The sequence below is a fragment of the Phyllostomus hastatus genome, unplaced genomic scaffold (genome assembly GCF_019186645.2).
Source record: "Phyllostomus hastatus isolate PE091 unplaced genomic scaffold, TTU_PhHast_1.1 phas_scaffold_501, whole genome shotgun sequence".
Lineage (NCBI taxonomy): Eukaryota > Metazoa > Chordata > Mammalia > Chiroptera > Phyllostomidae > Phyllostomus > Phyllostomus hastatus.
The window spans coordinates 50701709-50728908 of record NW_025334033.1 but is presented as its reverse complement, the minus strand read 5'-3'; the positions used below and the strand labels follow the sequence as shown (position 1 = coordinate 50728908).

Sequence of the window (27200 nt, the reverse complement as noted above, 5' to 3'; positions counted from 1 at the left end):
CCCCGGCCACGGGACTCTGACCACATACTGTCCCCTCAGTTTGGAACGCTCCCCCGCACTTGGTTAACTGTCATTTGGGTAGCTCCTACTCAGCTTCCGCATTTCTCTCTGGAAGCCATCCCTCACTGCCTCGCCCGGGTCAGATCAAGTAATTTGCTCTATATTCTCATAGCCTCCTGTTCTCTCCTTTCCCGGTGCAATTTAGAGTTCCATGCTGATCGGGTTATCTGATTCATGCCCGTCTCTCCCAGGAACTTGTAACCATCATTTCTACTTTGCTCATCATTGTATTCCCCATGTCTAATCATTCTTAGTCTAAGGAGAAGGTGGCCAATAAATATTTTTGAATGATTAAATTAATGGGGTGATATAATGACTTAGACACTATTCACCTCGGGCCTAAATGATTGTGTGTCCCAAAACTAAAAACAATACCAGACATGAAAACAAGGACCAGAACTGAACAGGCGGCCTCCTCTAATAAGAAGCACAAGAGAAAGGCACCAAGAGGTGGGGTGTCCCAGGACTAGGAGGCTCCTGGCTTGAAGGAGTGGAAGGCAGAGGTCGGAGACACTGAGAGTCTGAAGCTGCCTCGCAAGGTCAGACCCAGGAGGTGTCCTGGGAAGAAGGAGGAACCGATTGATAAGTACCAAGGGTCTGCCCCCCCGATTGTCCCTCAGAGGGTGTTTGTGCCCCTGGGGTGCAAGGTAATGTGCAGGGGGTACACGAAAACAAGGTAACTGTCCATTTTCCCACTGTTTCAGCTATAACTAGACTTCGAGGAATGAGGGGTTGGAGGAAAAAAAGCATCATTTTCTACTCAAACCAAGCCTCCTGGAAGTGGAATATAAATTTCATATGATTATGAAAACTCATGAGACTTCTAACGACATTAATGATTTCAGCAGTAGTGCTGTGGAAGTCTGAGAAACATTAATATCTCAAAGTGCTATCTTCCAAAGGATCCTGTATGACTGAGGCTTCGTCAGTCAAATATTACTAGAAATGCATGCAGCACACGCTCTCCAGAAGCAAGAGTCTTCTTGTTCCTGTTTGTACCACTCACCACACCCGCAAAGACCTAGCCCAGGACCCTGCAGGCCGAGTCGCTGCACGTTGAGTGTTGAACTGACTCCATAGCAAACAAGTCTTACTCTGGTCCATGAATTATTCATCGGATTTCATTATCGAGATGGCTCTGCCCACCCCCTCCTCTAGAGAGAGTCGGGACCACTTCTGTGTCTCTCTGGAGAGGCTCCAAATAGAGAGGCTTCCTGGGGCATTGTGTCCAAACCGCTCCAGGGAGTTGTTGGGGGCACAGGAGGAGGCAGCAAGTCTGAGATGAAAGCAGAAAGTACAAGAGAATTCAACTTCCTGCCATTGTGCATCGGAAATCATCCCCTAGCTTCTCTGCATGTTTCCATTGTTATCTCATTTGCCTTGACTCCAGGAGAAAGTATGAGCTCCGTGAAGTCACGGTGGGGTCTGTTTTTAAACCCTGGCACCTGGAAACCATGCACGACAAAGACGTGTTCGCTGTCCAGGGCAGGGGCCCCTCGGGGTCTGAGTAGATAGAACCGTGGCAAAGATAACCATCTGCACGGCAAAGCTGAGTCCAGCACGGCATGCTGAGCCTGGTTCTCAGAGGCAGGCAATAGGAGCAGGAGGTTGGAAGAACAGGTGTGCGAGGAAGGCTGGAGAGCAGCGGTGGAAATAGGAATGGTGATTACTGGAATTGATTCTCCGCAGGGGCTGAGATGGAGGAGACAGTGTTCTCAGACTTAATCGCTGCTTTTAACTCCCCCAATGTAATCTCTAATGGGCGCCGGCTGGTGCCATTCAGAGCCTCCTCCCCCGGGCTCCCCACTCTGCCTACCTGAGCAAGTTCGTTCCAGCTTCTCAGCAACCCTATCTCAAACCCAAACCTGCCTGCATGCCCTCCATTTCCAATGCACCAGGGTTCGGGGAAGGGGAAGGAGCGAACTCCCTTCTTCAAAGTCTGGATACTGTTTCCAGAGTTTATCTAATCAATCACCCCAGAAGCAGCTCTCCAAAGAAGGGATCAGACCCCCTGGCAAAATGTAGCCCAAAGGTGCTACTGGATGACCAATGCATGGGAAGTGCCAGCAAGCAGCGATGTGGTTTGGAAGGAGTGGGCCAAGCTGCACTAATGTCAGGAAAAGGCTGGAAATAAGAATAGAACGGAGTGGAAAAACAAGAATCATCTGTGGTTCAAAGAGGTGCAGGGGCGGGGAAAGCAGTGATAGTCAAGAGCACGAGATTTGTTAGAAGTTAGAGATGAGGCAAGAACTGGGCAATACTCCATGCCCTCTTTTTAAAAATGTTTTTATTTGCTTATTTTTAGAGAGAGGGGAAGGGGTGGAGAAAGAGAGGGAGAGAAACATCAGTTGGTTGCCTCTCATGCACCCCTACAGGGCACCTGGCCCGAAACCCAGGCATGTGCCCTAACTAGGAATCGAACTGGAAACCCTTTGGTTCCCAGGCTAGCACTCAATCTACTGAGCTACACAAGCCAGGGCTCTACTCCCTCTTACCTGCATTTTTTTCCTTTTCTTTAATAACCCCAGTGATAAATCACTGGCAAACTGTAACCATGCTGGTTGTACCCACTTGAAATTGCAACCTGGCAGCCCTGAGATTGGCATTCGGGGACCATCTTTGTCACGAAAAGCAGAATTCTTATTGATTTTGGTAAATTAATTGCTGGTAGAGAGGGTTTTCATTTTCCAACAATACAATACAAAAAGAAGTTGCAGGGTTGAAAAGCACCTCACGGTTACCCTGGGTTAAATTGCCAGACCTAACAGCAAAAAAAAAAAAAGCCCTGTTCCTGCCGTTTCTGGATTTAAGCCCGCAGAACAGGCCAAGAGAGCCCGACCTGCTGAGCCTGACTGATGTGTGCACAGAAGTAGCCGTGTGCCTTCGCCCCTCAGCAAAGTGCAGGCAGCCCAGACCAACCAGTCTGCCATTCTGGGGGCGGAGGCTAATGTCTGCGCCTCGCTCCAGTCCCCACCACACACCCTGTGGCCCCGTCTTAGTGAAAAGGCTCTGGGAAGTCTGGCTGTGATACAGGTTCCTGCGGCTGCTGCACCTGACACTGTCCTGCCATCTTCCTGACACCAGGCCTGACCTGGCCATCATCCCACAAAATGGTCTACCAGATGGTCAGCGGCCTGTACCCTTTGCACTGTGGGGAACCAGTGGGCATGGTGCCTTTGGGAAGGACGGCCCTCATGGCGCTTACCAGAACCCCAGACACACCCCTCGATAGGCACATGCTGCAGAGATGCCTGCCCTGTCCTGTTCTAGGAAGTGGTTGCGTGAAGGGAGGTCCAAATTTCATGAGGTTATTTGGGGAAGGCTTCCCGGACAGGAGGAGATGTTTGACCAATTATTCAAAGTATATTTGGTGCCTTAACAGAGAAGGGGAGGCAATCCGAGTGGTGGATGAGGGGATGGTTTGGAGGCAGGAGGACATAGAAAGCTGGTTGTCTACAGAGGGGCCATGTCAGCATTGGTGCCTGGGGTGGCCAGGTCAGTGAGACACGCGTGGGCCGAGGCCACTCCTCGATGAGCAACTCGGGCTTGATGTGGGATGCACACCTGGACACACCGCAGGTTTCCAAGCAGGGAGGTGATGGGTCCAGCCGAGTGCGCGAGGTGAGCTGGAGCTGGGAGGTTGGAATGGCGGTTCCGGACAGAAACTCTGCCTTGTCGGGAGTCGGTGCCAGAAGCCACACCACAGTAAAGACCGGCAAAATAGCCCTGGCTGGTGTAGCTCAGTTGGTTGGAGCATTGTCCCGTAAACGAAGGCTGTGGGTTCAATACCCAGTCAGGGGAGGTACTAGGTTGCTGGTTCCATACGCCGGCCAGGTACGTGCGATCCCTGGTCCTGGTGTGTACCATCTGGTCTCTGGTCTGCGCACCACGGGAGGCAACCAATCGATGCTTCTCTCTCACATCAATGTTTTCCTCTCTCCCTTCCTCTCTCTTTCAAAAAAAAAAGCACAGGCAAAAGAAATGGGGTGGAAGGAGGATGCCTTTGGGAAGGAAGGGGGAAGGGAGTTGAAAGGAGGGAGAGAAGCAGGCCCTGGGGTTCACCGTAGCAGGTTTCCAAAAGCAGGAGGGAAACACGACCCACCAGCTAGAGCACAGCCCTCTGGCCGTTGAATAATACCTGGAAAGCAGTTTGAATGTTTGGAAAGAAACCCTTTCACATCTGCAATCTGATTTGGTCAGAACATCTCCTGGATGCAGTCAAACATTATCTCCAGGTTACACGTGGGGGAAATGGGGACAGCAGGATTAGAGTGACTCGCCTGAGGTCCCAGTCACACCCCATTCCCTTTGTAGGGCAGGCCAAGTGTGAGAACGGAAACTTCCATGGATCAGGCTTCCCTTTCCACAGGGGCCTTCCTGCCTTGCTCACAACCTTGTTCCCTGGGCTCCACGGGGTCAGCATCCCCAGGCATCCAGGTCCCAGGACACTGGGCTGCTGGGTCCCCCTTAGGACCTCAGACAGAGGCCTGTGTGCCCTCAGGACGGACAGGGGAGGAGGGATCTGACTCATTGCACTTCCTGGCACTTTCCTCTGAACTCTCCCTGTGAGCTCACCTCTCCCCGAGGTTCCTCTGTGGGTGTGGATCATCCTCGGGTCAGACCCTTCCCACCCACCCTTCTACTGCCCTGCAAGGGCCTCCTCTCATCCCGCCCCCCATCCTTTCTGGGGCACTTGGCTTTCTCTCATTGGAAAGGGCAACTGGCTACAGAGGAGCTTGCGGCTGTTTTATTGCTTAGATTAGAGATTTTCCTATCAGCCCTGATGAGAGGCCTTTGAGGGGCTACTCATGCCACCTGCTGCATGAGGCCATGTCATTCCAGCTCCTCAAGTCTGGATGTGCTTGGGGCACTGGGCGGCCCTCTGTCTAAAGAATTCCTTCCAGAATTGATAAGAACTGACTTAACCCCAGGAGAAGGGGTGGGAGAGCCCTGCCAGTCCATGATTCCCTTCAGTCCAAGTCAAGCCCAGCAGCAGCGCCTTGTTTGGGGGTAGGGGGTGCATGTGGCGCTGCAGGTGGTGGTGGCAGTCCTGCAGGTTGTCTGAAAGCTGCTTATCTAGTCCCCTTTACAAAGGAAGAAACTGAGGTTAGGAGGGAAGTTGCTCGTCCAGCATGATGCAGAATTTCGTCAGGGTCTGTGATTTGGTCTGTGGCCACTGGGCCTTGCTCTCGTCCTCCCCTCTGAGGGCCCCTGCTCCATCAGCCCGTCCATGCAAACAGCACCGGGGCCTCTGAACGCAGGCCATGCACTGGCTACAGCTGCAGCGGTGAGCGTGACACAGTCCCTGCTCCTCACCTTCGTGCCACCTCTCAGCAAACCTGGGAGCTGCACATTTTCCCCACCCCAGCACAAGCCGCCACCCTGCCTGTCACTCAGGCTTCCAGCAACCAGAGCTAAAGATAGAATTGAGGGCAGCGTTTTAAGTCATCATGGAGCAGACCTGCCTGGTCGAGTGGGGAGGGGGGCCTTAAGCTGAGTTAGGAGACCTCAGAGCAGCTGGGCTGTGCTCCACTGATAAAGGCCCGTTCCCATGAGACTGGCAATAGCCACTGCTGGCCCTCCCGCTGTGGACAGAGCCCTGGACAGGGCTGGTGGAGCGGCAGTATGACCCCTCACCCCACGTGCCAGCCTTCCCCGGGCATCAGTAATCTTCTCCCAAATTTCTCCTCCATCCCCTCTGGTTCCTTGACCCTGGGGCCTTGATTATTCCCAAAGCCGGTGAAGACCCTGCTTCTACATCTGCCCTGCCCTCATGCTCATGGTCACAGGTTAGTGTGAGGGCCGGTGAAACAGAGAGATGGGGCTCAGGTGCTCCACTGGGAGCCTACAGGACTTAGATTTGGAGGATTCTGCCGCTGGCAGAACCTGGACGTTGTTTCCAGAACTTTATGAAGATGGAGTCACCATCAGATCATTCCCATCTCATTCCTTCTCCCTGTTCTTGAGCCACCGGCTTCTCTTTGCTGCTCCCTAGTCATGGGCCCGCTGACGCACACAAGCATCACGCTGGCACAGCAGGGAAGTGAGTAGTAGGGGGGAGGAGAAACCCCTGGATTTATTCCCACTCCCGCACACAACTCCCCACCCCCCAGGCAGGGTCGGCTGCAGGCAGTGGAGGAGCCATGGGAAGAAAAGTGGAAAGAGGGATCAGATGAGCCTCCCAGAGCTACTCACTCATCCTCAGAAATGCAGAAGAGGAATGAAGGCTGCTTCCCCTTGTACCTGGGCCTAACTGGGTGGGTGGGGGGTCACCTGAGCACCTCTCCAACACCTCCACAGAGACAGAACACTGCCTGCAGCCCTGCAGGTGGCTGGTGTGCCAGTGTCTGTGTGCAAGCCACGGGGGGAGGGGAGGAGCGGGCAGGCTGGAGAGCTGGAGAGGGCGGCAGCTCTACCTGACGTCCACCCCCTCCCCACAGCAGCAAAGTGGGGACAGCCACTCCAAGAGCCTGCTTTCCAGGAACAGAAATAGTATGGAAGGGCGGAATGCAGGGGCTGGGGCTGCCACACACTTCTCCTCCACAGGTATTGTGGGTAAGAATAATAATGAGGCTATTAATAACTGCTTACCTCTGTATAAGTCTTAAAGACCTTTCTCTGGAGGTTGTCCCCATCTGCACAACCATCACCTCGTTTGATTTTCAGGACAACTGTGTGAGTCTTTGGGGTCACCACCCACATTTGATAGATGAGGAAACTGAGGCATGGGGGAGGGATTGTCAGGGGCTAACCAATCCTCCTACTGCTAATAAGTGGCTGAGCAGGAACTAGAACCCAGATTTCCTTGGGCCGTCTCTTCAGTCATCCTATTGGAACGTGGTTTCAAAAAGCCAAGGTTTTTCTCCTGGGATATCCTAAAGTCTCCTTTGGGGACAAAGTCCCCCAAAGGCCTTGTCCCCTAGGTCAGTTAGTCAAGGCTGATTTACCCAGTGCTTCCCATGGTCTATGCCCTGTACCAGGTCCCAGAGACATCTGTCAATAAAACATCATTCTTGCCATCAAAAATTAATAATTTTATGAGAAGAGTGACAAATCCTTAGACCATTCAGTGCCACAGAGTCCATTTAAAAACCAAGGTAGCACAGAAAGTTTAGGAGCACAGAGAAAAAAAGCCCTAAGGCAGCCTGGAGATATCAGAGAGGGCTTCCTGGAGGAGGTGGTACAACAACCAGTTCCTTTAGCCATTCTTACTGATTTTACTTCTTTTCTAAATGCCAAACCAAGTCAGTCTTCACTGCACTTCTCCCTGCCTGTAACCCCAGGCTCTGGCGTCTTTCAGGACTGGTGCAACCAGGCAGTAATAGCTGGAGGGCCCTGACCCTGCCGGCCAGAACGAACTCATCCTGCAGCCCAGGGGTTGCCACAATCACTGCTGGAAACGGACAAGAGATTGGTTCCAGGTCCATTTCCACCGTGGACTTGCCTCTCATGTAGCCATGGAAGGTGTGGATATTAGGGTGTAGTGGGGTACCCAATCCACCTGCCCAACCTTAGCTCAGTCTCCCCAGGAATCATCTCAGATGTGCAAAATGCTAACCTACTTATAAAACCTGCTGATCAGATTCTACATTGCTCTAGCTAATTCCTGGCATTTAATACTTCTCTGTTTCTAACCTGAATCTGTCATTTCTGTCATTACTAAAACTTAACCTTTTCCTGTTTGGTCTTTGGAGGAGACAGGGGAGTGGTCTTATTTCTCAAAGCAAGGGGCCTCTGTAAACTTGCAAACAATAATCAAACCACCCCTAAGCTTCTCCACCTGGGGCTGATGAATCTCAGCCACTACATCCATTCATTTATGGCCTTATCTTTACTTCCTCCAGGCCTCTCCCTCTTCCTCCAGTTGAGGAACCCAAGACTGGACGAAGAGTAGCCCCGAGCAGCTGGAAGAGGGCAAGAGCCACAGGACGTTCTGTAGGGTTGGCAGGTAGAGTACGGGGATGCAGAGGGTGTCGGGTAATGAGGTTAGCAGGGGCAAATGATTTTTAAAGAAGGAAACTCTGGCAGAACCCTGAGGTGTAGCAACCCTAAGGAAAGGACAGATGGGTGAAAAGAAAATGATAAATACAATTGAGAAGGGCCAGAGGTAAAAAAAAAGAAAAAAGAAAACAAAACAAAAACAAAAAACTCAAAAAACCCAGGAGACTGTGGTATCACAGAAGCCAAGGAAGAAAATGCCTAAAAAAGAGGGAGGAGCCCTGGCCAAGTAGCTCAGGTGGTTGGAGCGATGTCCCGATGTAACAAAGTTGTGGGCTCCACCTCTGATCAGGGCACTTATAAGAATCAACCAAAGAATGCATAAATAAGAACAACAAAAATCAATTTCTCTCTCTCTCTCTTGCTCAAAAAATCAATAAGTAAAAAATGCAAAAAAAGAAAGAGGGAGGAGGTCTCGCCGAGATGGAATGTTGCAGAGAGGCCGCCTGAGACAAGGCCTGAGAGGCGGCCGTTGGGTTTCAATATAAGGAGGTCACTGGGGGCTCAAGGAGAACAGCCTGAGTGAAGAGGTGGCAGCACAATGTGGAGACAGCCAGCGTACGCCACTCTTCCAATAAGTCTGGCTGTGAGGTGAGGAATGGGAACCAGCTTCCAAGGTGGTCCCCACGACGCCTGCCTCCTGGTGTTCTCACCCTGTCGTCCCCTCCCACGTGGTATCAGGGGTCGGTCTGTGGGACTGATGGAACACAGCAGATGTGATGAAACGCCACCTCCAAGACTCTAATATAAAAGACAATGCAGCTTCCATTTTAGCCTCTTTCACTCACTCTGGGGGGAAGCTAGCTGCCACATCACGAGGCTGATATGACAGGGAACGGAGGCCACCCACCAACAACCGTGAGTGGTCCACGGTGGAGGCAGGTCCTTCAGCTGTGGTCAAGCCCTCAGGTAACTGTGGCCTCATAAGACAGGCAAGACATCTTTCTTAGCTCATCCTGGATTCCTGACCCTCAGAAACTGGGTGAAATAATAAATATGTATTGTTTTGTGCTGGCTGTTTTAAGTTTCGAAATGCTGCAGTAAATTTGTTACACAAGCAATAAATAATGAATACGGGGGATTGAAATAGAATGTGGGTAAAGAAGGAGGATTGTTTTGTTTTGTTTTTAAGGAGTGAATCTCAAACATATTTAAATGCTAATGAAAAGGAGCCAGTAGAGAGGAAGAAACGCAAGATAAGAAGCGAATGGAAAACCAATTGAATAAGGTTTCAAGGAGGTGGAAAGGGAGAGGGTCCAAAGCACTTCAAGGAATTAGCCCAAGTTCTTAGGAGGACATCTGGACCCCTACCTCTCTCTTCGCTTGTGACCAGAGAACAGAGGAGGAAAGGATAAAGTCTGTCTGATGTGAGGATGTTGGTGGAATTCCTGCCTGGTGACTCAACTCCTACTTTCCCTAAGGTTATCTGCCGAGACTGTGGAGGGAGATGACGGGGAAGGCGGTGTCTTGAGGAGAATGAAAAAGGTCTGAAAGAGCTGATGATGAGCTCTAGAGAGGGAGTTGGCTAAGGAAAAGGAAGAAATCAGGGGCCTCTGGGAGGCCTGGTTGCGATGCGGGCTCTGACTGTGTAGCCCCCAGTCTGAGCAACTGTCTGGGTTTTCCCCAACAGCGCCCAGGAGCTTAGACAGAGGTGCAGAGAAGGCAAATATTTGAATTGACTTTGGACTGGGTCTTTGTCCAAAGGGTGTCACGAAAAGAAAAAAAGGCAATGGAGGTGAGGCTGTTCGTGTAAGAGCTGTTAGCAGAAATGGAATATGGACCCCAGGGTGGCCCAAGACAGAAGGGAGAGCAGGAGAGGCTGATCCAGAGAGGGAAGAAACAGCTGAGGAACGGGAAGGACCAATGATATCCCAGGACGTTACGGGAAAGGCTGTGGAGAGCACCAAGGGTGCGGGATTGTGGCCTGCTGGCGGGGTGTTTGGATTTAACACCCCCGAGATGCAGCAGGTCCAAGAGGACTAGCTTCAAGGGGTGGCTACAGCGTGGACGGCTGCAGCAAGAGACCGAGCTGTTGAAGGAGTGGCCCGTGCAGATGTGCTGTCATTCAGATGATGACGACATATAAGCTTGCAGCTGGTAAAGTTGTCCCCAGAAGAGGGAGAGCAGCGTATTCCATGAAGGAGGCGGACCCATGATGGCACCAAGGAAGAGCTGAATGTGAAGCAGGTGGCAGGAACCCGCAGCAGCAGGGTTTTCGGAGAGAGGGCAGGGCTTGATGGTTTGTTGAGCCAGAGGCCACCATCCCACCTCCTGAGCCAAGGGCTGAGAGAGAAGGGCGGCTGCCACCTGAGATAGCCCAAAGGGAAACCAAGTCACAGTGCATCGCCCCGGAAGTGAGGCTGAAGGGGAGCCCATTTTGGAGGGGGGGAGGCATGGGAGGTGAAAGGAGAAAGCTCAGTGAGATGAGGATGAGAGTAAGAAAGAGTCTAGCTTACAGAAGGGACTACATCCCGGGGTCCCGGTGGCTTTAGCTGGCTGCAGTTTTTAAAGGAATCCACGTGGGTAGTGAATTATTGCTGCTGGGAGGAATGGCGCCTCTCCGAAGGGGCCTGCAACAGCCCTGATTAGTCACACTCCTGAGGGCGCCCTGGTCTGGGTGAGCAGGCTGGTGCCGGGACTCGGCCCATGGAGGAGCTAGCAGTGGCCTCTGGTGTCTGAAGGGAAAGAGTTAGCTAGGGTCCAAATCACACTGGCTGCCTGGAAGGGGCTTCAGGTTCACACACAGGCTCCTGGGCCACAGTCTGCCCCGTGGCCTGAGGATGCAGGGTACCAGGTGTGGTGTGGGAGGTGATCTGTTTGGCCCAAGTTTAGCCAAGAGTGAAAACAAGTCCTTGCTAGACTCTCGGGCACAGAGACCCACACTCAGAAGCTCCCACATGACACGCTGTGTCTTCTCTTAGGCGGCCCCATTTCCTGGTGGTTTCTAACCAACAGCGAGTTTGCCAACACTCTGACCCTGGGAGTGGTCCCCACGGTGTCCCCTTCTCTCTGGAAACGTGCTGCTTGCCCTGCCCCGGCCAGCTGGCCCTGCCCTGGCCAGCTGCCATGCTCAGAGCTCCACCCTGACTGTTCCAAATAAATTCTCCTGGCATTTCATCACATCTTTCAAGATGCTGCCCATGACACATGCACACTCACACACTCACACACTGCCCCCCGCCACCCCCTCACCCCTCACCGTTTACCAGCGGGAAGATGAAGTGTGCTCCCCAGCCCACTGGGGAGGAGTGGAGGGCAGGGAGGATGGGGGTCTCGGGGAAAGTGGAGAGAAGAGTTCCCTGGACTCTGTGTTCTGGGTTTGATCTCCTTATCCACAGGATGGGCCTAATCCTACCTGCTTATCTACTTCAGAGCAGTCATGTGAAGATCAATAAAATAATGTATGTGTAAAACTTTTTATTAGCAGCGCTGTTCAAAAGCTCCCATTTAATTATTTTCTGGGTGCAAAGGAGAGCTACGTGGATGCCGTAAGGCCTACTGGGTTTCCCTATCACCACTGGCATTGGCGCAGCACTTCTTAATTTACAAAGCACTTTCAGAAACATGCAATCAATATTCGAAAATGCCCAGCAGGGAGCCCGACATACAGAATGTGCTCCACAAATGACGGCTATTCCTTTCTCACTCAGTCATCACAGCTCCATTTTATAAATGAGGGAACTGAAGCTGAGGGAGGTTAACACACCTACTCAAAGTTCTCTCAGAAGTAGTCCCGAAACTAAAGTCTTCCGATTCCAGTCTTGGGCCCTTTAAATTACACAATGTGCCTCTGCAGGCAACGATAGGCCTCTTTCCTTGAAGACCCTCGCTTCTGGGGCAGGGAGGCAGTCACACTTGGGAAAGGGACAGGAGCTTTGCTTTGGCCTCTCCTCTGCCCCGTTCTGTAGGACAACCCTAACGAGCAGCCCACAGAAAACCCCAATCCAGCAACAAATGGAGGAGCAGAGAGTGGGGAGAGGACAGACATAAACAGCCCAGCTGAGGACAGCCAGAGAAAGTAACTGTGACCAGCGAGGCAGAAAGATGATGGATGGCAATGTCTCTGGAGGAGGAAAAGCAGGGCCCAGAGGATGCAGAGTGCATGCCAGAGGCCCCGGGAGGGGCCGTGACAGCAGTTCTTGGTGAATCAGGCGTGCAAGGAGCGGTGTGTTCCTTCTCAGTGCAGGGTATTGATGGTTTATTGATCCAAGGCAGGGGGAAAGGATGACTGCAAGGAGAACTCTGCTCAGGGCTGGCAGGGGCGAGGCCAGGGGTTGGGGGGATGGCTGGGAGTGGGGCAAGCAGGGCCTATGGGCGAGGGAGGGAAGGGAGGCCCAGGGAGAGATGGAGGGTGAGAGACGACCAACGTGAAAGGGAAAGGAGTGCAGACAGGGTGGGGAGTGACTCCTTGTGGAGCAGGAAAGGGCTTTAACCCAATGCCCAGCTTGGTGGCCTGAGGTTAGGGCCTGAGGTTACCTGGGGTCTTCCTGGCAACTACGAACGGCCAGCAGCTCTGCCTTGCCCTTCCCCTGCCACTTCTCTCTGAAGGCTTTGGACACCCTGGCCGTACTCACAAGCCCACGCTGGGGCTAGATGCTTAGCATGCATCAGACAACATCCAGACAGTTGCGACAAAATTAGCCAATTTCCAAAACCCATTAAATACGCCTCCTGATAGCATCTAAGTGCCATTTTCAAAAGCGTAAACTGCCTGGGGAGGCTTCACTGTGAATAGTTCTGGGCTGCCCTCTCCTCCCCTCAGCCAGAGTCTACGGAATGAGAGGTCTCTCTCTCCGTGACTCATGCAGGGGCTTGGCCCGGTCTCCTGGAATCCTGTGGCTGGGACGCTCAGTGCCTCCCTGGGAAGTTTAATTGCGTTCACCCAGCCCTGAATGATGAACACTGCAATGTACCAGGCTGCTGGACTGTGGGTTCCAGTTCCAACTTGGCAAGAAACCTGGAGACCTGGCCTGCGACCCAGGCACGTGCCCTGACTGGGAATCAAACCAGCCACCCCTTGGTTCTCAGGCCAACACTCAATCCACTGAGCCACACCAGCATATTTTTATGTTTTTGATGTGTCTCCTTTAAATAGCATAGAGCTGGGGTTTGCTTTTCTAATATAGTTTGAGAATCTCTTACTGTAGCATTTAGTCCATGTACATTTATTGTAATGCAATCAACAATATTTGGATTCATTTCTATGTTGTGTTTTGTACTTTTTATTGTCTCATCCTTTCTGTGTTTTCTTTCCATTTTTCTTGACTTCCTTTGCATTAATTGAAATTGTTTTCACTCCATTTGTTTCTGGTTATAGTTTGGAAGATACATTCTGTACCATTCTTTTGGTGATTATCTTAGGGAAATTCTTCATGCTTAAATTATTGAACTCTAAAGTGAATTAGTGTTTTTACCCTTTCTTCAAACTTCATAAAAACCTTGGAGCACTTAGGCTCTGTCTCCTGAGCCTGAGAAGCCTGTAAAATCTCAAACTTAAATTTACTAAGGTTGAGAGATATCCTTAGGGTAATAGCCAGCTTCAGTAATCTGTTCAATTTTTGAATTCCTTACTCTGCTGATTTCTTACTTTCTTGCCAAATCATTGGTGCATTAAAAATATTTTCTTGCCCTGGCTGGTGTGACCCAGTGGACTGAGCCCTGGCCTGTGAACCAGAAGGTCCTGGGTTTGATTTCCGGTCAGAACACACGCCTGGGTTGCAGGCCGAGCACTCAGTTGGGGGCGTGTGAGAGGCAACCAATCGATGACTCTCTCTCACTCTGATGTTTCTCTCCCTCTCTTCCTCCCTTCCTTCCTCTCTCTCTAAAAAAATGAACTAAATATTTCAAGAAATACTGAACTAAGTTGAGAAAATAAAGAAATGAAAATATATAATCCATGGACAAATTACAAAGAAATATTTTCTCCACAATTGTTAGTTGATCTCAGTGGAAGGGTAGCTTGGTGCATTTAGATGCTCGTGTTTCCAGAAATAGAAGTTTGCCTAATCCTGCTGAGCCTCAGTGTTCTTGTATATTAAATGGGGATGATAATAATAATAATCACCTCACAGGGTTGTTTTGAGGAATAAATTAAAATATAATGAAGCAGTTAATACAATATGCATAAAATAGTTTGTCATGTACATATTTCCACACACATATTAACACCCTGGGAGCCAGGCCATTCTCTAGACTAGCTTATTTTTGTGCATCTTGGAATAAATGTCCTTCTGCCATTTTTGATTAATTAAAAGAATATCCTGGCATTACAAGGTAAAAATGTTGTTATCTGCGATTACTGATCTGAATAAATCAGGGCTCAGGGGCTGTTTTGCAGTCAAAACAAAACAAAGAAACAAGTTGGTTTCTGAAGCCAATAGACCTTCCCATTTCCTTTTTTTTGTTTTAAGAAAAATCATTATCAGAACAGCCTCACTTTTTTATTTACTTATCTTATAATAAATAACAAAAATTGAACTGATAAATTCCTTTCAATAAATAGCATTGTCTCTGTTGGAGCCTCACATAAACAACTGATAAATAATGCAGGGTCCTAAGTGCATCAGGGGTTGAGAGAACTCAGGGAGTTAAAGTAGTGGATAAAAGCTTCGTGGCTTTGACTGAATTAGACTGAAGGAGGGGAGAGGCTCCAGAGGTTTGGACCGTCACAGGGAAACCAGCCCTCCCCACCCCTCGCCCCCCACCACAGTTATTGACCCTACTTGCCCTGCCTGACCTGGGGACCATGTGATTCCTGAAGAAAGTAGCTTTTATCTGTTCCCTTCCCAGCTGTACCCCAGGTCTCCTCTTGAGAGCTGAGTTCACTTGTAGTTCTAGAATGTATGCTTCACTAATATTATGTGTAAGCCCTAAAGGCAGGTACTCCGGCCATTCAAAGAAGTCATGTCTTTCTCTCTAAGGCAAATACCCTCGGTTCCAGTTCAGTCTGGGAGAAGGACTGTTCCAAGCATTCCATACCCATCACACGACTTGCACCTTCCAAGAGCCCTAGGCTCCTGCCCAAATCTCTCTCCTCCCCTTCACAGCTGTGAAACACTTCTCTGCTCGCTGTGATCATTTCTTCACTTCCCACTCGCTCCTCAACCTTGGCTCCCACCCCATCACTCCGTATCTCCAGCTACGGCTAAGGTCGCCAGTGATTTCTGTGTCGTTAGACTCAATGAGCATCTTTCAGTCCGCATTTCGCTGGGCCTTTCATCATCTTTGCACATGGCTGAGCACTCCTTTCACGAATCGTTCTTCCTTTCGCTTCTGTAACCCCGATTTCCAGGCTTGATTTCACCTCCCTCTCCCCTTTGTCCCCTTTTCAGGTTCATGCTTCTTGCTGAACAGTTAAATGTTGGGTTTTCTTAAGGTTGAAACCCAGGCCCTCTCATCTTTACACTTTTAAAAATTGTTTTTATGTCTTGATTTGTGAGGTGGGGGGAGGGAGACACCAATCTGCTGTTCTACTCATCGATGCATTCGTTGGTTGATTCTTGTATGTGCCCTGACCAGGGATCAAACCTGCAACCTTGGCATAATGGGATGCTGCTGTAACCACCTGAGCTACCCAGCCAGGGCTCTTCATACTATTCTTGATTCCTGGGGCATCTCATTCATATGCACAGCATCAATTGCTGTCTCTGCTAATTTTTCCCCAGTGTGTATTTCCCATTCAGACTCACACATCTAGCGAGCGACCTGCTGGACATCTCAACTCGAATGTCTTAAGGGCACCACAAGCCAACAAACCCAGTCACTTAGGTTCTTTTCTCCACAGCTGCTGATTCTCTGGGAGTCCTTTTCTTGAAGAAGGGCACCAGCAGCCATACAATTGCTCAAACCAGAAATCTGGGCATCATTCCTGGCAAATTCCTCTCCCTCGATACCCCCACCCTGCCATATATATATATAGCCTATTTCCAAATCCTGTCCATTTTTATCTCCTAAATAGCTTGCTGATGTGTTCACTTCTCTCTATTTCCATGCCATTTTAAACTACCATCTTATTTCACCCAGACCACAGTAGCTCGTATGCCTAAACTCACTTTACCACCTTTTCCCAAATCTATTCTTAGCTAAAGGCCTCTTTTAAACTGATAAGAACAGATACTACACTTGATCTTAGCCAAAAGGCCAAGAAGCGATAAAAGGTCTCTTTTAAAAGTAAATCTGATAATAGTGGCCCCTACTTAAACCCTCAGTGTCCTGCCACTGATCTTAGGATTAAAAACAACACATTGTGAGACCCTGATTATCTCTCCACCCTCATTTGATTCTTGGTTCCCTTTCATTCTCCTCCTTCCAGCCTCACTGGCCTTTTTCCTTACCTGCACCACAGGACTTTTGCATGTCCTATTTCTAGCTAGCTAGCTAGTTAGCTATCCTCACTCTTTAGTGCTCATTTCAAGCATCACTTTGCCAGAAAAACCTTATCCAAAATTTCTTATCCCATCACATCTCTCTATTATAGGTTCTTTTTTAAATATATTTTATTGATTATGCTATTACAGTTCTCCCATCCCTCCCCTTCATTCCCCTCCACCCTGCACACACCCTCCCATCCACATTCCCCCCCTTTAGTTCATGTCCATGTGTCATAAGTTCCTTAGCTTCTATATTTCCCATACCATTCTTGCCCTCCCCCTGTCTATTTTCTACCTACCTTCTATGCTGCTTATTCTCTGTACCTTTTACCCCTCTCTCCTCCTCCCACTCCCCTGTTGCTAACCCTCCATGTGATCTCCATTTCTGTGGTTCTGTTCCTGTTCTAGTTGTTTGCTTAGTTTGTTTTGTTTTTGTTTTAGGTGTGGTTGTTAATAATTGTGAGTTTGCTGTGATTTTACTGTTTATATTTTTAATCTTCTTTTTCTTAAATAAATCCCTTTAACATTTCATATAATAAGGGCTTGGTGATGATGAATTCCTTTAACTTGACCTTATCTGAGAAGCACTTTATCTGCCCTTCCATTCTAAATGAAAGATTTGCTGGATAGAGCAATCTTGGATGTAGGTCCTTGCCTTTCATGACTTTGAATACATCTTTCCAGCCCCTTCTTGCCTATAAGGTCTCTTTTGAGAAATCAGCTGACAGTCTGAGGGGAACTCCTTTGTAGGTTACTGTCTCCTTATCTCTTGCTGCTTCTAGGATTCTCTCCTTCATTTTTATCTTGGCTAATGTAATTATGATGTGCCTTGGTGTATACCTCCTTGGATCCAACTTCTTTGGGACTCTCTGAGCTTCCTGGACTTCCTGGATGTCTATTTCCTTTGCCAGACAGAGGAAGTTCTCCTTTATTATTTGTTCAAATAATTTTTCCACTTGTTGCTCTTCCTCTTCCCCAGCTGGTACCCCTATAATTTGGATGTTGGAACATTTAACGATGTCCTGGAGGTTCCTAAGCCTCTCCTCATTTTTTTGAATTCTTGTTTCTTCCTTCTTTTCTGTTTGGTTGTTTCTTTCTTCCTTCTGGTCCATTCCATTGATTTGAGTCCCAGTTTCCTTCCCATCACTATTGGTCCCCTGTACATTTTCCTCCATTTCACTTAGTGTAGCCTTCATTTTTCCATCTAATTTGCAACCAAATTCAACCAATTCTGTGAGCATCCTGATCACCAGTGCTTTGAAGTGTGCATCTGATAGGTTAGCTATCTCTTTGGCAATCAGTTGTATTTGCTCTGGAGCTTTGATCTGTTCTTCCGTTTGGGCCTTTTTTTGTATCTCTTTTTCTTATCGTGCCTGTTACATATGACGGGCGGAGCCTTAGGTGTTCACCAGGGTGGGGCAACCCAGTTGCTGGGTTGTGACACTGTGTGGGGGTGGGGTCTGAGAGGGAACAATGGCCCTTGCTTTGTTCTCTGTCAGATTTCAATCCCTTCCTTTGCTTCCCCCAAGCAAACTGGGCCTTTCTGGTGCTAATTCCCATGTGGGTGGGCTTGTGCACATTCTAGGACCCTGTGGGTCTCTCCAGCACACTCTCCTGTGAGGCTGTGAGTCTCTCCCTGTGCCTCAACCCCCACACTGTCCCCAATCGATTCCTCGAGGCTTTATTTCCCCGAGCTGGAACCCTGGGTTTTGGGTCTGTCTCGCTCCCCAGCCTTGCCTGGTTTATCTGCATGCGAATGTGAGACCACCCTGTCTGCCAGCTGCCTTGCACTCCAGGCCTTGCTTCATAATCGCCACCTTGCTGGGTCTGCCCATTGCCACCCTGTGCCCGGGGTCTGCCAGCTGCTGCCTGCGCACCCAGGGTCCATCCGCTTCCGTCTTGCTCACCTGGTGCCACCACTTTTTGTGCCTCGACCCCTCTCCACCCAACCACCCGACTCCACCCCATCTACCAATCTGGATGAATGTGTCCATTTTAACTCCTTGGTTGTCAGACTTCCATACAGTTCCATTTTCTGTCAGTTCTGGTTATTATTTTGTTTCTAAATTGTTGTTGTCCTTATTTTGGTTGTGCGAGGAGGCACAGTGTGTCTACCTACGCCTCTATCTTGGCCGGAAGTCCCAATTTCTATTATAGGTTCTAAAAACACCATATTGCCATTCTTAGGCACACTTGTCACAGTTGCAATTTTGTATTTGTTAGTATGATTATTCAGTCATTGTCTGCATTCCACATTAGACTGTAAGTTACAGCTGGTATTTCTCATAACTCCACCCAGTGCCTGCCTTACAGTGAGCACCCTGCAAGCATTTGTAGAATGAAGGATCAAAAAAGATAGGTACTATTTTTAAGACAGGCACTATTATTAATCCATGTTACATAATGAAAAAAAAAATTTGAGGTTTAGAGAGGTTAAGTAATGAGCCCAGCTAAGCAGTGACTGAATCAAAATTTGGACCTGCTTTTCTGACTCCAGAACCTGTATTGCTTAAGCAGAATTCTGCTTTTCAAGTGGACCAAATACTCAAACTGGATTGACCAGCAGCTTTCTAAGGATAAGAGTTCCCTGTAGCCACATCTGCCTAGTTCTGAAAATCAAAAACCAAAATCCTGGAAATCAAAACAGAATCTCAGGGTCCTGGAGCTGGATGTGATCTAGAAATCATCTGGTGAGAAGTAATCTGTCCAAAGACCCAGCAAGATGGCAGAAGATTTAAGGTTATAACTTCTAACTCCAAACTCAGTGCTTCACACCTGAATTCACTATATCCATCCTGCCTCCTTTCCCAGGGCAGGAGCTTAGTGTCCAAGGTCCAAGGTTCGATCTACCAAGAGCAATGGCCTCCAAACTTTTTTGACTGTAGTCAATTCATGGTGGAGGGAGAAGAGCAGAAAGCAAAAGATCTCTGGATTCATCTGTTATCACTTTCCAGGATAAAAGAACTCAGTGCTATCAATTAGGGCTACCCTACAGGCAAACTTAGGGGTACCCCTATGCATCTACTCAGATAGTAGGTGTATAATTTGTTTTACCCCAGGCAAATCACTAAACTGCTAAACCCATAGACTGCATTATCGAACTCTAGGGAAGTACCACGATTAAGTTCACTTTACAGATAAAGAAACTGAGGCTTAGAGAGATTGAATAATTTATCCTATTCAAAGTTTCACAGTTTATAGGGGACAGAGTGGGGATTTGAACCCAAAATGCTCTAGGTTGGCCCTAACCAGATAGCTCAGTTTATTAGAGAGTTGTCCTCATATGCCATGGTTGTGGGTTCAATGCCCAGTCAAAGCACGTACAAGAATCAACCAATGAATGCATAAATAAGTGGAATAACAAATCAATGTTTCTCTCTCTCTCTCTCCCCCTTCTTCTTTCTCTCTAAAATCAATAAATAAAAAAATTTAAATGTTCTAGGTCTAGGCTCTTAAACCTTATACTAACTTCTTTCAAAAACCTTTCTTTCACCACTGTTTGCCTAATACATTTATCATTTCATCTGAACAACTAGTTTAACAAAAACAAAAATGAGGTATTCTGTATGTTCAAATATGGAAAGATATATTATTAAGAGAAAAAATCCATGGTGAGCTGTGTATGCATTATACATAACTAAAAAGCACATATACAGTGATGGCACCTACAGCAGCCATTACTCTGTTGAAAGCAGGCCTGGGGAGGCCATAAACAGGAATCAGCCAAAATACATCTATAAATAACAATAAAATATGAAAAGAAAAACTGAAGGAAATAGGAAAAAGCCCTGGCTGCTGTAGCTCAGTGGACTGAGCACCTACCTGCAAACTGAAGGGTTGCTGGTCCTATTCCCAGTCAGGGCACAGGCCTGGGTTGTGGGTCAGTCCCCAGAGGGAGCACGTGAGAGGCAACCACACATTGATGTTTCTCTCCTCTTTCTCCCTCTATTCCTCTCTCTCTAAAAATAAATAAATGGAATATTTTTTAAAAAGAAAATAGGAAAATAAACAGGAGGCAGCCTTTTACTCTTCACTCCTCTACTTCATAAGCTATTATTATGTGTTTAACTTTTTAAAACTTGAAACGCTTACTGTAGATGTAAATGTATGTCATTTCACAGTGTAGTTAACTAACATCCACCACAAACCAAACCAGCAACAATTCAACCCCCTAATTCACACTCAAACCAACTCTCTTAAAAATGCAGGCAAAGCGAAGAGTAGCAAAGCAATGCAGGCACTGGAGTCTGATCGGGGTTCAAATCCCTGGTTCCACCACTTACCAGCTTGTGATTTCAGGGGTGTTATTTAACCTCTATGAACCTCAGTTTCCTTATGTGTGAAATGAGGACAATCCTGCCCCCTAGGATAGTGGTTAGGATAAGAGAGATAAACTGATGTCAAACACTCAATACAGAGTCTGACAGGCAGTGGGTCATCAATAGGGCTAGTAGCCATTATTATGCACCCCCGTCAGGAAGGTCACAAGCTTAGAAAGTTAGATCAGCCATAGGAAATTTTGCAGGTCAGTTTGACCCAAAGTGGAACCCAAGGGCTGGAACCTCTGTGGGACCATAACAGGGTGCGGTCAAGAGGGGGGCCCCAATCAGGGATTTGTAATGGGGTCCAGAAGAACTTGGAGATAATTGGCTCCACACCACAGGGCCGCACCTGCCCGGAATGCTGGCAGCTGTGGCCAATTGTGGGAGGATCCAGAAATGGGGCTGCAGAAGAAGATTGGCACTGGGATTTAAATCCAGGCACAGCAGCCATTTGGTGCCTTTTCGGGGACCACACGGCTTGGGCGAGAGTCAGGACCACACAGCTTTGGAAGTGTTCCTTTTTGCCACATGGATGGTCCTGGGAGCCTGAATCACAGATTTCTGCTTCTTTCCTGAGATACAGTACCCCAGACTGGGCAGAGGGAGAAGGAAGGACTGTGTGCATTTGTGGGCATTCCAAAGAACTTCAGTCTGTATAACTTTTAAATAAATAATAATTCCTTTCCTTTTCACCTATCTCTGGTATTGAGAGATGTCTTTCCTCTGGCAGTGGGCAAAGGGAACCTAGTATGGGGGAGGAACCCCTGGAGAAAAGGGGGGATCCTTTCTATCGTTCAGCCCCATCCCCCAGTCTGTTCTGTACCAGGACAGCAATCCCTCAACCTAGATTCTGAAGTCCCAAACCCTCTAGGACCAAAAGCTGTCCTGTAAGTCTAAGGCGGACGAATTCATGCAGAGGAAGACCCTGAAATGTCGTGAGGCTATGTACCATCCTTATTGATCACCCTTGGGGTGACTCGTCATATGTTTTCCGGAGGAAATATCGATTGAGGAAATATGGATTGCTTGATTATGTGGTGCTGCCGGGGACCTCACTAAGGATTTTACATCATATATGGTAGGTGCACCACATTACGTTGTTAAAATCTATAAAATTCTGAATTCTGAAGAACATCTGGCTCCAGGGGTTTCAGATAATGTATTGTAGACCTATCTTCCCAGTCAGGTTCTCAAGTCTTCCTTGTCCACAGCCCAACTTCTTCCTGTCAGTCATTAGCTAGGTCATCCGTGGGGGCAGAGGAACCTGGCTGGGACTCAGAGGCCTCTGGGCACGCCTGGGAATTCAGCACTACGGACAGCAGCACACCCCGAGGGAGCTGCGGAACAAATTTCCTAATCCCTTGGACTCGGTTTTCCTCCCTGCAGGATTGACACCATGCAGCTCGCCTGAGAAACGCCACCCTTGTTTCCTAGTAGTAAAACACAAGGTGTGGGGGCAGGAAGGAGTGGGAGGACGGTTGGTGTGGTGTGGGCAGAGGAAATAAATGTGTTTCTTATCTTTTTCCTCCAGGCTCTTCTCCTCTGACACCGTTAAAAGCCTGGCATATCCTGAATGTTTGTTTTCATCAAGTTTCCTTGCATTTCTAATCTGCAAATTCTCCTGCCTGGTTTCCTTTCCTGAGTATTCCGTTTTGCCTAGCCCCCGGATTTTCTCGGCCTCACCTGCTCAGGGTGGGATGTAAAATAAATAAATAACTCTCCTCCACCTTCTTCATTCTTCTAGCTGGTGTACTGACCTGGCAGGGAAGGCACCATGGTCACGAAGGTGGTTTTCCCAGGGCAAGGCTTATCCACTGCACCCCGGAGGTGCTGGTCCCCAAGATTCCCCCAAAAGTGGGAAACTCGACTGCATAATGTGTGTGAGTGTGGATGGAGAGGGGGGGATACTGCGTTTGCACTGTCCCCTAGAAAAATAAATAAATGAATGAATGAATGAATTTTTCTAGCTGGGCTAATAACCAAATGAACAGAGACAGATTAATGTGAGAAAATGCACAACATTTATTATAGATGTACATGTTAGGAGTGTCATAAAATGTGACATCAGAAACACACTGGAGAGCTGGGGCTGACGTGCCCTTCTAGACCAAAGAGAAGCAGGGCAGGGGTCTGGGATTCCCAAGGGAAAGTAGGTCATTTGCAGGTATTGAAAATAACAGACATGCAGCAAACAATTCCTATTGGACCACCCAGAAACAATGGGACTCAGGAAATGAGCCTCGCTAGGTTTCTTCCTGTCTGTCACATATGTGCTAATTCATATGTTCTAAGGTCATTATGCTAAGGTTCCCTCCCTGAAGCAGGTTTTAAAAAAATCTGAATGACTTTAGGCAGAGTACAAAGGGGGAGGGCCAAAATCTCTCTCCCAGTGCATTTGTTTTTCAGTAACCAGATTAAGATCAGTATCTCAGGAGGCACATTTTGGGGTAGCAAAACTTTGATCCCCTCACCAGCAACCAGGTAACAAGGCAGAGACCTTGTTAAGAGTGGACGTGAGGTTCCCAAGGGACTCCTGCCAGCCCGTCACTCCAATAAAACAGAGATGAGGTGAGCCCCAGGTTGCCACTGCTGTTCATGCTGGCATTATCGTTAGGTCCCTGAGGGGAGAAGGGCAGGAGTGAGGCGGTTTCCTTTACTACTACGTGAAGTCATATCCATCCAGTCCCGACGAAAACAATGTCCCAACTGGCAAGCATAAAGCCACAGTATGTGAGAGCTGCAAGGGACCTTCCAGCGTATGTACTGGAGGCAGTAGCAGCAGGATGGTTGCTTTTCTTTATTCAACAGACACCTATGAAGTGTCTGTTTATGCCAGGCTGCACACCAGGAAGCACAACGCAGCCCTACCCTTTTCCCTGGAGCTGAGTCAGGTAAGAGAGAGAGGCAAGTAAGGTTCAAAAGTGCAGTGTGTTGAGCCCTGGCAGGGTGGCTCAGTTGGTTGGAGCATCATCCCATACACCGAAAGGGTTGCAGGTTCAATCTGGTCAGGGCACATACCTAGACTGAGGGTTCGATACCTGGTCAGGGTGCGTATGGGAGGCAACTGATCCATGTTTCTCTCTCTCTCTCTCTCTCTCTCTCACTTTCCTCCTTCCCCTCTCCCTAAAATCAATAAACATATCCTCGGGTAAGGATTAAAAAACAAAAGTACAGTTTGTTGAGTGCTGTGGCAGGGAAACACAGGATATTGCAGGAAGCTATATTGCAGGAGGTGAACGCAGCCCCGGCTGAGGAGGAGATGCCTGAGCTGAGATTTTAGGGCCGTCTGGGTGGGTGTGGCTGGCGATGGCAAGGGAACAGAACATAAGAGAGGGCAGCGTACTGTTAGAGAACTCAGACTTGTCACCTCTTTGTACTTGTGTGTATTTGGCCTTATTCCACAGCTAAAATAATTTCATCTCTGATGACCAGGGCCACATCCTCTAACTCCGTCCCTTCAGAATGTACTCTGCTCCCTAAACACACCAAGTGCTTGGTCAGTGGTCATCAGTGGGAGGCGTTTTCCTGCACACAGTGGGAGAAAAGTCTTGTCCTCAGAAAGTCACTGCTGGGACAAGCACACATTACTCTGCACACACGCAGAGTTCCAGGTCCTGTGTCACAGCAGCGCCCTGCCCCCGCTGCAGCCCCCACCTGGCTGGCCAGCTTCCAGAACAGGGAAGCGGCAGAACCATGCATCAATTCTGTGTCTCTTTCCTTTGACTGGGTATTGATCTCTATGATTTTGCCAGGTTGGAAGTTACTTAACTTCTTTGGGACACGTTTTCCTCACCTGTAACCTGGAACTGATGCATGTTTATGGGAATCAAATGAGATAATGTCTGAGCAGATGCTTCAGAAGCTGTAGAGTGCAAGGCAGATAAAAAGCATTCTTATTCTTCTGCTCATTTTTATGTTCACGATTACATCAGGTGAAAGACACAGTCCGTCTGCTCGCCCCTGCTGCTAATTCACACCCCACGTGCCCACAGGTGAACGTCCACACGTCCTGGCCCCAGGAAAAGTGCGGAGGTGCCAACGGTGCAGGCTCCTGTGCCAGCGAGCAAATGCTCACATGCTCCGGAGGCGGCCTGTGGAATCCACGGTGATGGAGCTCTGAGCTCTGCAGTCCGGGGTTCCTGTGCTCCTCTGCTTCGTGCTCTGGATCTGCCTCTCGACGTTGCGTTAACTCCCCCATTCTCCTTCCCCGGCTTGAGTGAGCCTGTGTGCAGTGGCAGAGCAAGGATTCGGGCAGCCTGGTGCTGAGAACTCTCCCCGTCTTCTTTCCCAGGCATGAGTCAGTGTGGTGATATACTTCCAAAGCCCTCCGAAGAAGTTTAAGAGGCAGACTCCAGATCCTGTTGCTGGGTTGAGTGGGAAAGGGTTTGTTTGCCTCTAACCAAAGGTTCTGACTCAGAAGCAGCGAGAATCTCCAGGGTTCTCTCTTGAGTCCTGAGTCAAGAATTGGTTCTCACTATCTGCTTATACCCAGAAATCCATGTGGCCTTGACCACGAGCTTGACTTGGAAGCACTGAGCTCACTGATCTGGGGTGAGGCTCACCTTCTCCCTTATGGAGAACATCTCTTCCAGTGTGTGGCCTATTGGTACAGGTAGTGAAGCAGATCTCCCCACACTGAGTTACATTCCCTAAGAAATACTGTGAGCAAATCAGTCTCTGATAGAAAGAGCTAAAAGTTTGTGCATGAAAAGCTTATGAAGGGGAATCCCTAGGTGAAAAGAAATTAGCAACCAAAACTGACTCCAAAAAAATCAGAGCCCATAGTGTTGGATTCTGCTTGGGAAATAGCAGGGAGGTGGGAGCAGAACACAACATACAGGATCTTCTACAAAGTTCTCTCCCAGTGTCTACTCTATCCCTTTTCTGTGGGCCTTGCTCTGGTCCCAGCTAGGATACCTGCTACCTCCTCCAGGAAGTCTTCCAGGGCTGCTCTGCCCCCACTGAACAATCCTGGCCTAAGCCTAATCCTTTCCCCTGTCCACTAAGACATTCAAGATAGAACAGGAGTTTTGGGGGAGGCTTAAGAAAAATTCCTAGACACTAAAGGTAGAATAAGATCAGAACAGACAGTGTAAAAACCTAGCAACCGAGAGTTTTATGGCACTCAACTGCATTACAGAGCAAGCAGAGTCTGTTCCGCTCCCTATGCCCTCTGGTAGGCAGCATCAGCTTCCCAGAAGCAGGAGGCCGTGGTGTTACTCTTGTTGCCTTGGCCCTTCCCCACAACCAATCTCTCCTCTCTGTTCTCCCCCAGGAGTGCCTCGAGCCTGTCTCCTGTGCTCCATCCCAGTGACCCAGCCTTGTTCTCACCATCCCCTTCCTGGGCACTACTGCGGTGTTCTCAGCAGGCTTTCTTCACTCCTGGCTTTCCACCTGAAATTCCTTTCCTGATCTTCCTGGTGAATGTCTCAACCTTTAGAAAAACTCAGCTCAAGTGCCACCTCCTCCAGGAAGCCTCCAGGGACTTCCCAGGCAGAGTTTATTGTTTCATTCTCTGTGCACTTTCATTTACCCTAAAATAGCATTTATCTCAGTGTGCTGGGACTGCTGGTTAGCCTGTCTTCCTAACCCACCACCCCTCATGGCAGCTCTTCCAAGGACCAGACTCTGGCTTATACTTTGCATTCTTTAGAGTCTAGTGGGAGTCTGACCTTCCTTACAGAGCAGGAAATGCTTGATGGAGAAAGGAAGGGAGTGGAAAATGGAATGAAAACTTTACCGAGTTACAGATTCTTCAGTTTCTGAGCCACCCCCTCTATCTCATGAGAGATAAGAGGTAATTTTCCCACAGGAAACTCTTACTGTGTGTGAGTCCACCATTCTCTGACACACATTTCACAAGGTGCCAATCACCCCACAGTTTCTTCAAAGCTGCTGAAGAGCTTAGAATCCTAAAGAAGCCAAGGCCCAGGGGGATGAGGTGACTGCCTAAATTCACACGGCCAATTAATGGCAAAGGCCAGACTAGAACTCAGGTCTTATTGTGCCCAGGCCAGGGCCCTTGATGCAATACCAAAGGCCTCTCTTCAGGTTTTCCCTCCGGGCAACAGCATGTAATTATGAACATTAGTATTGGGAATTTACATGCGGCTTTTGCTTCACTGGCTTTTTTATTATCCTTTTGATTAGTAATTCGGTATGCAGCCCAGACGTGGAGCAAAGCCAAGAGAGGGAGGGAAGAAACAGGAGGCCAAGGCCAAGCAGGGGACCACGAGCCCCTGGGAGAGCAAGGCCGGAGAGGACCAAAGGTGCAAGAGGGCACATGGACACAAGGGAATAGTGTCCTGTGTGTGTGTGGCGGGGGGGTGTACACCTGCTGAAAGGGCCTCCGCTGAGTGGCCCAAGAGCCTTTCTAACTCAGGCCTTCCCCTCTCATGTGGCTGAGGGAGCTCTCTGCCCAGCCCTGAGGAGGAGGGGACCCAAGCTCCAT

The 27200-nt window shown here is 48.8% G+C and overlaps 2 pseudogenes; one reads left to right on the top strand and one right to left on the bottom strand.

Annotated features, from left to right (window-relative positions):
- Nucleotides 1–16085: 16085 nt before the first annotated feature.
- On the bottom strand, nucleotides 16086–16209 carry LOC123809081 (annotated as a pseudogene).
- Nucleotides 16210–22498: 6289 nt separating this feature from the next.
- Nucleotides 22499–22677, top strand: LOC123809073 (annotated as a pseudogene).
- Nucleotides 22678–27200: the final 4523 nt, after the last annotated feature.